This window comes from Triticum dicoccoides, chromosome 1A (assembly GCF_002162155.2).
Source record: "Triticum dicoccoides isolate Atlit2015 ecotype Zavitan chromosome 1A, WEW_v2.0, whole genome shotgun sequence".
NCBI classification, from domain to species: domain Eukaryota; kingdom Viridiplantae; phylum Streptophyta; class Magnoliopsida; order Poales; family Poaceae; genus Triticum; species Triticum dicoccoides.
This window is the reverse complement of record NC_041380.1, coordinates 489,486,242-489,498,764: the sequence shown is the minus strand read 5'-3', so window position 1 is coordinate 489,498,764 and position 12,523 is coordinate 489,486,242.

The window sequence follows — 12,523 nt, the reverse complement described above, 5'->3', positions numbered from 1 at the left end:
GATAGGAAAGTTTTATATAGAAAGTTACAATTTTAGAGAAGTTTTATATATGCAAAAGTTACAATTTTAGAAAAAGAAGGATAGGAAAGAAGAAAATAAGAAGAGGAAAGAAAGAAGAAGAGGAGAGGAAAAGAAGAGGAGAAATAAATAAGAAGAAGAAAAAAGAAGAAAAAGGAGAGGAGAAGAAGAAAGGAATAGTGGAGAAGAAGAGAAAATAGAATATATTCTATTTTCTCTTCTTCTCCACTATTCCTTTCTTCTTCTCCTCTTTTTTTTCTTCTTTTTTTTCTTCGATCTTCTCCTCTAGCTATTCCTTTCTTCTTCTCCTCTTTCTTCTTCTTCTTCTTCTTATTCTTATTCTTATTCTTCTTCTTCTTAATTTTTATCGGGAACGAGGGTGTTGAGGATCGCCGAGGGGTCGAGGGTCGGGAACTAGGGTAGAGGGTCGAGGGTCGTTAAGGGGTCAAGGGTCGAGGGTTTCAGGGTCGACAGTTCGACGGTTCTATAGGGTCGAGGGTCGAGGGTTCCAGGGTCGTCTAGGGGTCGAGGGTTCCAGGGTCGTTGAGGGTTCGAGGGGTCGAGGTTCGCCGAGGGGTCGAGAGAGGTTTCCTAGTGTCAAAGTATTGAAGAAATCCATGCCTTCATCATTAGCCGGAAGTAACCAGGGCATGTTGGTACGAAGTTCTGCAAAGTTGTTCTAGAATGGAGTCCCGGATAGAATAATCCGCCTTTTGGTACGAATTCAACAAAGACCTTCCAAATAGCGATATTCGGAAGGCTCTTGCTGAACTTTGTACCAAAAAGCGAATTATCCTATCTGGGACTCTGTTCCAGAACAACTTTGAAGAGCTTCGTACCATCATGCACATGTTACTTTCGCCTAATGATGAAGACATGGTTTTGTTGAATCCTTTGACACTACGCAACCTCCCGACCCCTCGGCGATCCTCTCGAAAATGAGAGGAAGAAGAGGGTCGTCTAGGGGTCGAGGGTTCCAGGGTCGTCGAGGGTTCGAGGGGTCGAGGATCGCCGAGGGGTCGAGAGAGGTTTCCTAGTGTCAAAGTATTGAAGAAATCCATGCCTTCATCATTAGCCGGAAGTAACTAGGGCATGTTGGTACGAAGTTCTGCAAAGTTGTTCTGGAATGGAGTCCCGGATAGGATAATCCGCCTTTTGGTACGAATTCAGCAAAGGCCTTCCAAATAGCGATATTCGGAAGGCTCTTGCTGAACTTTGTACCAAAAAGCGAATTATCCTATCTGGGACTCCGTTCCAGAACAACTTTGAAGAGCTTCGTACCATCATGCACATGTTACTTTCGCCTAATGATGAAGACATGGTTTTGTTGAATCCTTTGACACTAGGCAACCTCCCGACCCCTCGGCGATCCTCTCGAACATGAGAGGAAGAAGAGGATAAAAAAAGAAGAGGAAGAAGAAAAAAAAGAGGAGAAGAAAGAATAGAGGAGTTCTTCTCCTCTATTCTTTCTTCTCCTCTTGTTTTTCTTCTTCTTCCTCTTTTTTTTAGCGGGAACGAGGGTCGTCGAGGGACATAGATGTAGTGTCGTCGTTGTCGATATATACCCCCTCCCGATAGCTTACTATGATTATGTAGCTAGTTCTACGTTTGGCACTAATATATCCATCTGTCATGTTTGAATAATAATTGCCATGTTGTAAATATTTGTAGAAACTATGGACACCGCCCTAGACGAAGCAAAAGAAGCGTTGTTGAGGGACATAATCGCAGAAGGAAGTGATGCCGTCTCGTTTTTTCTCAATGAAACCGATGGTCTGGAAGGAGAGGGTGAACAAGCTGGCTACGGTGACCTAATGCCGGTGCAAGAAGAAGAACATGAGGACGGCTCCGGTGACCCAATGTCGGTGCAAGAAGGAGACCGTGATGACGGCTCCGGTGACCGAACCGAGTCCGGCCAGGTATATATATTAGTTAAGCCTGTGCTGACTAGCTGATTGATGCATTCATTGTTTTGGTATGTACACATATTAATTAAGTCTTTGTTCTTTTTTCTAGCCCTCCGGATCGAGCACAACTTCGGTAAAGAGATGAGGCCCGAAGAAAAAGTTGAGCTCGGATGAAAAGTTTGAGATCATAGCAATCGCGCCCGACGGCCAACCGATTGAACCCCTCCGGACAAAGAGTGCATTTGTTGCTCAGTGCGGGGTTCTGGTTAGGGACAAGATCCCGATAAGCATCCAGCAATGGTTTAAGCCGGCTACAGAAGACCCTGAGGTGTCTTATGTCAATGATATGCAGAAAAATGATCTTTGGACTGAGCTGAAGTCAAATTTCACCCTACCGCCAGAGGATAATCCAGAGAACCCAGTTAAAGAGAAATTAATCAAGTCTTTTTCTCTTAAGAGGATGGCAGAACTATTCAGGAGGTGGAAGAAAGAGCTGAATAAGTTTGTCGAAAATAATGAGACACCAGAATTCAAGGGCAGATATGAGAAGATCAGAGATCACTGGCCCGCATTTGTGGCCCACAAGACATCGGAAAAGAGTAAGAAGATGTCGGCGACAAACAAGCAAAATGTTGCGAAGAAGAAGCTTCACCATCGCACGGGGTGAGGTGGCTACCTCGTAGCCCGGCCTAAGTGGTCCAAGACTGAGAATGATCTGGTTGATAAAGGGATCGAACCAAAGACAATTAACTGGCCAGACCGTTGCCAGACTTGGTTCTTCGGGGCTGGCGGAACCTTGGACCCTGTAACAGGGAAGTGCATTTGGAAGAACGATCAAATGGACATACCAGTCAGGAAGCTTAAGCAGTATATCGAAGCAGCGCAGGAAGGGACGTTCTTTCCAGATAGAGAGAACGACGAGCTCACAATGGCCCTCGGGAATCCTGAGCACCCTGGACGGACACGAGGCACGCCAGGCTCCATTCCGTGGAAGGTTGGGTTTCCGGACGCAGGAGGTTACAAATCCCATGAGAGGAGGAAAAAAGTGCAGCAGACCCAAATGCAGGCGCTGCAAGCAAGGGTAGACGCGATAGAGGAACGAGAAGCAAATCGCAGCAAACGTACTGCCAAAGCTACCCCGCCATCTCAGCGCAGAAGCAGCGTGGCTTCCACCGAGCTGCTTCAGCCGGAGCATGCCTTGACGGCTCCTACCAGCTATCCCATGGATGCTATCACGGAGTCTCAAAATTGCCACCTTATGACGCAATAGATGAATTAGAAGGTCAAGGCGACTGTTGGCTCTGTTTATCCTACTGAACCCGGCGCAACTTTTCACTACCGGCCGATTCCAGAAGGATATGCTAGGGTGATGGTGGATGAAATAACGGAGGGATTTGAGGACCTCCAGCTTAACCACCCTACCGGTGAAGGGGAGACTCGGCTGGGGTCTGCTCTGATGACTCCATGCCTATGGCGGAAGGAGCTCATCAACCTTCCGAACTGGACGCCTCCGCCTCCTCCTCCTCCTCCGGCGAGTCAGGGCAGTCTGCCTCCTCCACCGCCTCCTCCTCCGGCGAGTGACGATCAGGGCCCTCGGCCGGCTCCTTCTCCGGCACGTGGCGGCACTCCGCCTCCTTCTCCGCCTGCGCCGACGCGCCCGAGCAGCCAGCCTCCTCCTTCTCCGCCTCGTCAGCAAGGGCGTAAGAGACCTGCCGCCGCTCCAGCTGCTCCGGTGCATCATAGTCCTTCTCCTCCGCCTCGTAAGCAAGTAAAGAAGACAACCGCTCCGTCTGCTCTGTCGGCGTCTAGCAGTACAACCAGAGGCGGGAGGACATACAGATTCGGTCCTTCTCTGAAGACTCCAGAGAAGTTACCATATGAGAGGACCCCGGAGGAGAACGCCGAGATCGCGTGAACCGAAGTGGATGACTGGTTTCAAGGGTTGAGAGCAAAGAGACATCCACCTCCGGAGGAGAAGGTAGATCCGGTGAAAGTGAAGCGCACTCTGGCTGCCCTGACAAAACCACCGAAGTCTCTGCCGAAAGGAAACTATGAGCGCATTATTGGAAAGGAATTTGCCGAAGCGGAGCGGTCGGGAAGTACTGTCAGTGATCAAAGGCTGAAAGAACGACGAGCTGGGAAAAAAATTGCCTAGCTCGGCGAACAAGCGAAGCAATCGTGCCCCCCGCTCAAGGTGCCTAGCCACAACGTCGCTAATGATCCAAGGATGGTGCCCAGTTATAGCAATCTTGCAGATTACCTGCCCGACGAAGTACATTATGAACCCATGGACGTGCAGATACAAAGATACGAGTACGGGAAGCCTCTCGTTAAAGATGAAAGATCTCTATCAACGATGATGCGAAGATTGCATGATTGGTACTTGAAAATCTGCAGAGACTCTGGGGGGAGGAGTACTTTGTATGTGAAAGTTAAAAAGGAGCATGACCTCGTTGGAATTGAACTGTTGCCTGTTCCATTTGAGGAGTTCTATCAGTTTTTCAATCAACTGGCCCTCGATAAAACAACAGTCACCTGCTACTGTCTATAAGTAGTACTACTTCTGTCATTAAGTTTCTTTATAGAGCTTAGCTCTTTCATTGCATGTATTTATAATCATCCTCACTATATTATGCAGATTGAAGATCGCCGAATTGAAGAAAAGACAAGTCGGTGATATTGGGTTCATTAACACATATCTCATAGATGCAACTCAGGTTAAATTTCATGCCGCAGCTACCGAGGCCAACTTGCTACGATCGTTCGTAATAAATGAAAACGAAGATATAATACTCTTTCCTTACAACTTCAAGTGAGTGTTACTGTCTTGTGCGTATTCGGTTTCCCTTATATATTAGTCAAGGTTATAGTAATGTAATTGATGAGTTATGCATGCGTGTGCAGTTTCCACTATATTCTCCTAGAGATTAAGCTTGAGCAGGGACTAGTAACCGTCTTAGACTCAAGACGAAAAGATCCCCAGGAATATGCAGACATGACTCAAATACTCGAGAAGTAAGTTAAATCGATCATTATCCACCATATCAGCAACTTTGTTCATTTCCTGATATATCAAGTAATTGTTTTCTTTATCCGGCAGGGTTTGGAGAAAATTCACCAGAAAAGCTCTGGGACTGCCGAAGGAGCTGCAATTTAGACACCCGAAAGTAAGTACTATAGTAGCATTTTAAGCGCATTTACTAGTCATTCAAGCGCTAGTTTCATCAATACCATTTGGCATTCTTGCTTATCAGTTTGATTAACCTCTATTTCTTGTAAAGTGGTTGTGGCAGGAACAAGGGAATGATTTCTGTGGATACTACGTTTGCGAGTCCATCCGCCACATGACCTGTGAGCGGGGCTACACCGACGAACAATATGAAGTACGTAAATAACAACATTCACAATTTTATTTTATTACCATCATTTGTGTTGAGTTTCATTCATTCATATATATGTGTATTGACCCCCTTCTTTAAATTAGATGTTTCGGAAGCGGGATGAACTCCTAGCACCAGCTCGCATGCGAGCAATTCAAGAGGAATTGGCGGCATTCTTTCTTGACCACGTGATCCCTGAAGACGGAGAATTCTATGTGGACCCTGAGGCCGTATGATTATATTTGTAAGAGATAATTATTGTATATATGTAGCCGGTAGTGTCGGATAGATATACGAGAACCTGTTGTTCGACCAATCTCTCGGAGAAGGAGAGGTGGTCGATATCACTTCTCTGTGTATGCATATATGTTCATGACGATCTTCTGTTTCCTTCGTTTGCTTACTATCTAGCTAGCGTGTCTAGTCCTCTCTATACGTATGTATAGTACGTAGCGTCGACCAAGCACGGACATAAGAGAGGACACTTCTCTCTATTAATTATAGCTAGCTAACACAATATATGAAACACCTAAATTAACCCCCCAAAACCCCCAACCCCCCCCCTTCAAAAAAACAAAAACTCCAGCCACAGAAATGCTGACGCGTGGATGCCTATTGGTCCCGGTAGGTGCCACCAACGGGGACCAAAGGGACTCCTGCCTGGGCTCTGCGCACTGCCCACGTGGAGGCCCATCAGTCCCGGTTCTGGATTGAACCAGGACTAAAGGGTCGGGGCATTAGTACCGACACTTTAGTCCCGGTTCAGGAACCGGGACTAAAGGCCCTTACGAACCGGGACTATAGGCCCTTTTTCTACCAGTGACATCCCACACGGTGAATCCCACAAAAAAAATTCGTAGGTATGTATATCACACACAGTCAATCCAAGGAATATGTTTGCGTTCTTATGTACATCCCACACAGTCAATGCAGGGAAAACGTTTCCGTTCGTATGTACATCCGACACAATTTTATGTGTAGGCTCATGTGTGAAAGGTGTAACTATCACACGCTCTGCCTTGGTTAACTGTTTGCTTTTATCAACTACATCACACACGATTTGATGTAGAAAACTGTGTGATATTGGGCTATCCATCACAAGCGCTTTCACTGCCAGAACCATTTGCAAAGTTCCATGACCATTTTCTGCCTTTTTATTTTTGTCTGTAATTTATTATTCGAATTGGAAATTTTGAAATATGAGACGTGCAATTCAAATTCTCAACACAATGGTTCAATAACGAATCCATAAATAAAATTGCTAGTATAATATGTTCAGTAATTACAGGATTAGGCAGCAATTAACTATGATGAACCATAATATTTAAAGGCGGTAAAGGTGAAGAGACAAGTGTAAATCATTTTGACTGCCGACGGTGTTGAAGAAGCGAAATGCCCATAATGTGCCTTCCTGCATGCCATAGGCACGAACCACTTTTGTCCAACCGCTTGTGACGATCGCCGGCCCATCAAAACCGGCGGATCTCGGGTAGGGGGTCCCGTACTGTGCGTCTAGGCCGGATGGTAACAGGAGACAAGGGACACGAAGTTTTACCCAGGTTCGGGCCCTCTCGATGGAGGTAAAACCCTACGTCCTGCTTGATTGATATTGATGATATGGGTAGTACAAGAGTAGATCTACCACGAGATCGAGGAGGCTAAACCCTAGAAGCTAGCCTATGGTATGATTGTTGATGTGTACGTTGACCTACGGACTAAAACCCTCCGGTTTATATAGACACCGGATAGGGTTAGGGTTACATGGAGTCGGTTACAATGGTAGGAGATCTACATATCCGTATCGCCAACTTGCCTTCCACGCCAAGGAAAGTCCCTCCCGGACACAGGACGAAGTCTTCAATCTTGTATCTTCATAGTCCAGGAGTCCGGCTGAAGGTATAGTCCGGCTATCCGAACACCCCCTAATCCAGGACTCCCTCGGTAGCCCCTGAACCAGGCTTCAATGACGACGAGTCCGGCGCGCAGATTGTCTTCGGCATTGCAAGGCGGGTTCCTCCTCCAATTATTTCATAGAAGATTTTGAACACAAAGATAGTGTCCGGCTCTGCAAAATAAGTTTCCACATACTGCCATAGAGAGAATAATATTTACACCAATCTAATCTGCTGACATATTCTGTAGCGTGACACACCACGTCCAAGCCTTTATCCAAGTCGTTTCATTATCCCACCTCAGCACGTTATGCGAGGCGCTTTCCTTGGCACGTCTTGTTAAAGCAGAGATCGTGTCCCCTTATCCCGGGAGTCTCATCAATACGGGCATGGGTAAACCAACCGCGCCATTGATTACGGCGCTTGGAGATAAGCGAGTTTTACCAGGCTGGTGGGGACATGTAGTTGCGTCCAACTATATAAGGGGATAAGGATCCACCTTTTCACCTACGCCTTCTTCCTCCTTCGCCTATCCATTCTTGCGCACTCGAGCTCCAGCGCCCAAGTCCGCACTCCCCACCTCAACCTCCTCCAGCCATGTCCGGAGCGGGAGGCAAGTGGATGGTCTCCTCCGTCACGGAGGGACATATCAAAAAGCTGAGGAAGGCTGGATACCTGTCTAACGACATCGCGTACCGGCTCCCGAAAATGGGGCAGCTCATCCCCACCCCTAGGCCCCATGAGAGGGTGGTGTTCCTCCCCCATTTCCTCCATGGACTGGGCTTCCCTCTCCACCCATTTGTCCGGGGGCTCATGTTCTACTACGGCCTGGATTTCCAGGAATTGGCCCCGAACTTCATCCTCAACATCTTGGCGTTTATCGTCGTGTGCGAGACCTTCCTCCGCATCCGCCCCCATTTCGGCCTATGGCTCAAGACTTTCAACATCAAGCCGAAGGTGGTGCGCGGCAACCAGGCGTAGTGCGGAGGCGCCATGGTGGGAAAGATGGCCAACGTCCTATGGCTCGAGGGCTCCTTTGTGGAGACCCTGAAGGGGTGGCAATTGGGGTGGTTTTACATCACAGAGCCGGGCGATGCCGAATGGGTCGCACCCCCCGAGTTCCGATCTGGACCCCCTACGCGGCTCACCTCCTGGAAGGAGACGGGCCTGTCTTGGGTAAAAAAGGAGAGCTGGCCGGACTCCAAACATGCATCCAAACCCTGGCGGACAAGAAGCTCAAACTTGTCAACGTAGTCCAGGTTATGCTCATCCGCTTGATCCTTTCGTGTCAACAACGGGCTTTCAACCTGTGGGAGTTCGACCTGGCGCGACACCAAACTCTGAGCAGGCTCTTTGACACGACATACGAAGATGCCTGGAAGGTGCTTTTCAAAGGCGCTGAGGCTCCCACATCCGCTACCGAGGATCGCGGATTCAGTGCGCAGCGTCATGCTCTCACGGTAAGCTATTTTTTCCTTTTAGAGGGTATCAGTTTTTCATAGTTTGACTCCATGCGGGATCTAAGCTCCCTTACCTTTCACGGGATTGGCAGGTGACGTCCGGACAGATCAACTGTCCGACTCCTTTGCCCAAAGGCCCAGCGGACGCTCGCTTGGCGAAGCTGCTGGTTCCGGCACCCTATGTGGTGCCGGAGAAGAAGGCCGCGAAAAAGGCTGCGGGGACTCGAAAGAGTGCCCGGCGCCAGGAGGTGTCGGATCCATCATCCGATGGTTCCGAGGCGCATTCCTCCCGTGAAGACGAGGAGGAAGAAGAGGAGAACTCTCCCCCTCCAGCGGGAGGAGAGAAGAAAAGGAAGGCCGCCCTCTCTGGGGAGGCCGGAGGGTCCAAGAAGGGGAAAGCCCTTCCTCCGGACTACTCCACCGACGCCGACGGCGGAGAGGAGTGGCAGCCCAGGGCCAAGCCCCTGGCAAAATCGTAAGTATCCGGATACCAGAGTAATTCATAGTATTCGTTTATTGCACAACTTTCCTTTACGTCGAACATGTTTATCCAGCCCACCCAAAGACTGGCTCGACGCGTCGTCGAGCAGCTCACTGGACTCGTCGGATGTGAACTCGCTTCCGACGGCTTCCTCCCCCCGCCCTACGGACGACACCGAAGTGTTGTCCCAACAGGTTCCAAGCCGGGAGGAGGTGGTCCTGGAGGCGTCGCAAGGCGACCTCCTGGACTCCAGGAGTAAAGGTGATGAAACCCCTCAGGGCTCCAAGTCTGGCTCTAGGCCGGACACCGCTCCGGAACCTTCAAAGGTTCTAGAGTCCGGCGGGGGACCTCCTTCCAAGAGGATCAAGTCCATCGTGCCGGCGGCCCCCGTCCAACCGGAGGCACCAGAAAATATGTTGGAGGCGCTCCAAGGCGCCTCCATCGACGAGGAGCACCGCACTATTATGAGTGCGGTGGTCCAGAAGGTTCAGTCCGCCAAGAGCGGACTGACTGAACTTGTACTAGCCTTTTGACAGGCTTTGAGGTAAGTAAAGAATATGTAAATAATAGTAACGCATAGACAGTAGCCCCTGATGCTCTGTTTGGCGTTCGGGAAGAAAAGCCGAATAGAGGATCAAATAGAATTTGCAGGAGTCTAACAAAAATGAGTCAATATGCATATGCAGGCTTCCCTGCTTGCGTCCGCCGCACTGACTGCAGAAGTGGACACGCTAAAGCAAAACCTCGAGTGGTCCGAGCAAGAGCTCGGGCGTGCCAAGAAACAGCTCAAGGACAATGAAGGTAAGAAATACCTTGTTTTTAAATATATATAAAAAGGTGCAATTGCAAAGAATGACAGGATTATCGTGGCTATTTTAGGGGCCACGTCTAAAGTGGCGACCCTTAAGCAGGCGCTGGTCGAGGCCGAGAAGAGGGCGGCCTCGGAGCGCACCGAGCAGGAGAAGTATGAGGCCGAGGTTGGCAAGGTGCGGCAAGAGCTCCAGGCTCTCATGGAAAAACATGAGAGTTTGGAGCTTGACTCAAAGACGCGAGCGTCCGAGCTCGCGGTGGCTATTGAAAATGCCAAGTCTGCCAAGGCCGAATCCCAGAAGAGCCTCCAGGAGATGGATGAGGTGAAGAAGATAGCGGCGGGTAAGGCATTCTTTATACAAAGCAAACACATAAACGTGAGTTACTTGTTACTTACCCGAATCCGGAGCTCTCCAGGAGCGTTCGCAGATCTTCCCCGGAGTGTGTCCGATGCCGCCGCATTCTATTGAGCCGAGGAGGGCAGCCCGACAGAGAAGGTGTTCTGGTCTCAGTATGCTGAGGCCGGACACCCCGTGCCCCTAAGCGACCAGCTGAAGCAACTGCTCGAGCTCCACAAGGCGGCCGAACATGCCATGAAGGGCCTCATTGTTCGGCTGTGGCCTGGAGGGGCTCTGCGTGGGAGCTATTTCGGGCTGGTGCGGCGGCTGGTGAAGGCCTGTCCAAGGCTCGAAGTCATCAAGTGCTCCGTCTGCATTGAGGGTGCCCGTAGGGCCCTTGCCCGTGCTAAGGTGCACTGGGGCAAGCTGGATGCTGAGAAGCTTGTGAAGGACGAGCCACCGCCGGGGAAAGAGCATCGCAAGCCCGAGAATTACTATAAGGATGTTCTGAAGGGTGCCTGCCTTGTGGCGGATGAATGTTCTAGGGATGTAATTTTTGAGTGAAACTTGCTCGTTTGTCCTGTGCGCTGAAAACTTGTTTATATGCGCTAAGCAATGTTGTTGGAAGTTAAAATATTACCTTCTGTGCGGCTGTTTATCAATTCTGAGAGATGGCGAGTCATCGGCTTCTGCCCCCATGCCGCTAGTGCTGGGGTGTTCGGGGATAAACCTGAGCACTCTTTTTCCCATGTTTGGGTCCTTCGAGGGAGGCGCTCAGCCCAACGAACAAGGCAATCAGACTATAATGCGTGAACACTCTCACTTAGCCATAGAATTCTATAACTTTAAATTTCGGCAAAGCCCCTGGTATTCGGAATACCGAGTTCCGGGCGCTATCCACGCCTTGGCCGGACAGAGCCGGCTCCTCGCCCTAAGCGGCATAAGTCTTTAGGGACTCGAAAAAAACCTCTCGAATAGCGACCAACTCTCGCTTCATCATGACAGTCAGTTTTAGCTTTCTCCACTGAGGTGCTCGACCCAGCTCAACTGGGGCACAATCGCAGTGGTTCTCCTAGTGCTACCTTAGCCGACATAGCGGAACGTAAGGCACCAAAACATAGGAGCCGGGCAAACCCAACTATTGACCCAATACATGATTCGGAGCCGATGCATATAATGCTATAAGTTCGGGGTGCCGCACTTGTTAAAGTGGTCGGGCTTCTTACACCATATTGAGGGGTACTAAAGCCCCTGGCGTATTTTGGCCATACCAACGTGTACCGGTGCAACATGTCATTAAGGAAAGTATATAAAGAAAAAAGGTAATGCAAAAATAGACGAAAGCTATGCATTGTTTATTAAAAAGGGTTGTGACCAAAGCAGAATGATACAAATAATGTGATAAGTGGAAGGTTGGACTAGTTAACATGTCCGTTCCAGGGGCAAGATGCGGAATAGTATGCGGAACAGGTATACTGCTCGTTATAGAGACCACCTGGGGGTTCCGTACTGCAGCGTGGCTTGTCTGCTTCCCTGGTTCTTGCATTGTTTGTGTGGCAATTGAACTGCCGAACAGGCCTTCCGAATGATGGAGTCTTGAAAGTAAGAGAAAATTAAAAAATCGGCAGCCCCTGGTACGGTTTAAGCCGTATTTTTGCGCATGTCGTGATGGTGCCCCTCCCCCTGTACCCATGGTATCTCTAGAGCGTAGTTATGTACACGAAGTACTGACGTCGCCTTTTTGCGAGGGTTGGGGTTGGGGCCGCATTGCTACGCCTGCTCGGATCGTGCCAGGCGGTCTTGTTGTAGGTTACTCTGGGCGCGCTTGACGGTGTCCGGTCGTTTAGTGGCCGGACTAGAGAACTGCCTGGAGAGGCTGCTTTGTACTTCCGCTGCAAGGGCCGCCGTGTGCTCCACCATTCGGAGGGAGCGTTCGGTGTTTCCATTGACTGTAATTACTCCTTGAGGGCCTTGCATCTTGAGCTTAAGGTATGCGTAGTGCGGTACCGCATTGAACTTAGCGAATGCGGTTCGCCCGAGCAGTGCGTGATAACCACTGCGAAACGGGACTATGTCGAAGATTAACTCCTCGCTTCGGAAATTATCCGGAGATCCGCAGACCACTTCAAGTGTGACTGAGCCTGTACAGTTGGCCTCTACACCTGGTATTACGCCTTTAAAGGTAGTTTTGGTGGGCTTAATCCTCGAGGGATCTATGCCCATTTTCCGCACTGTAT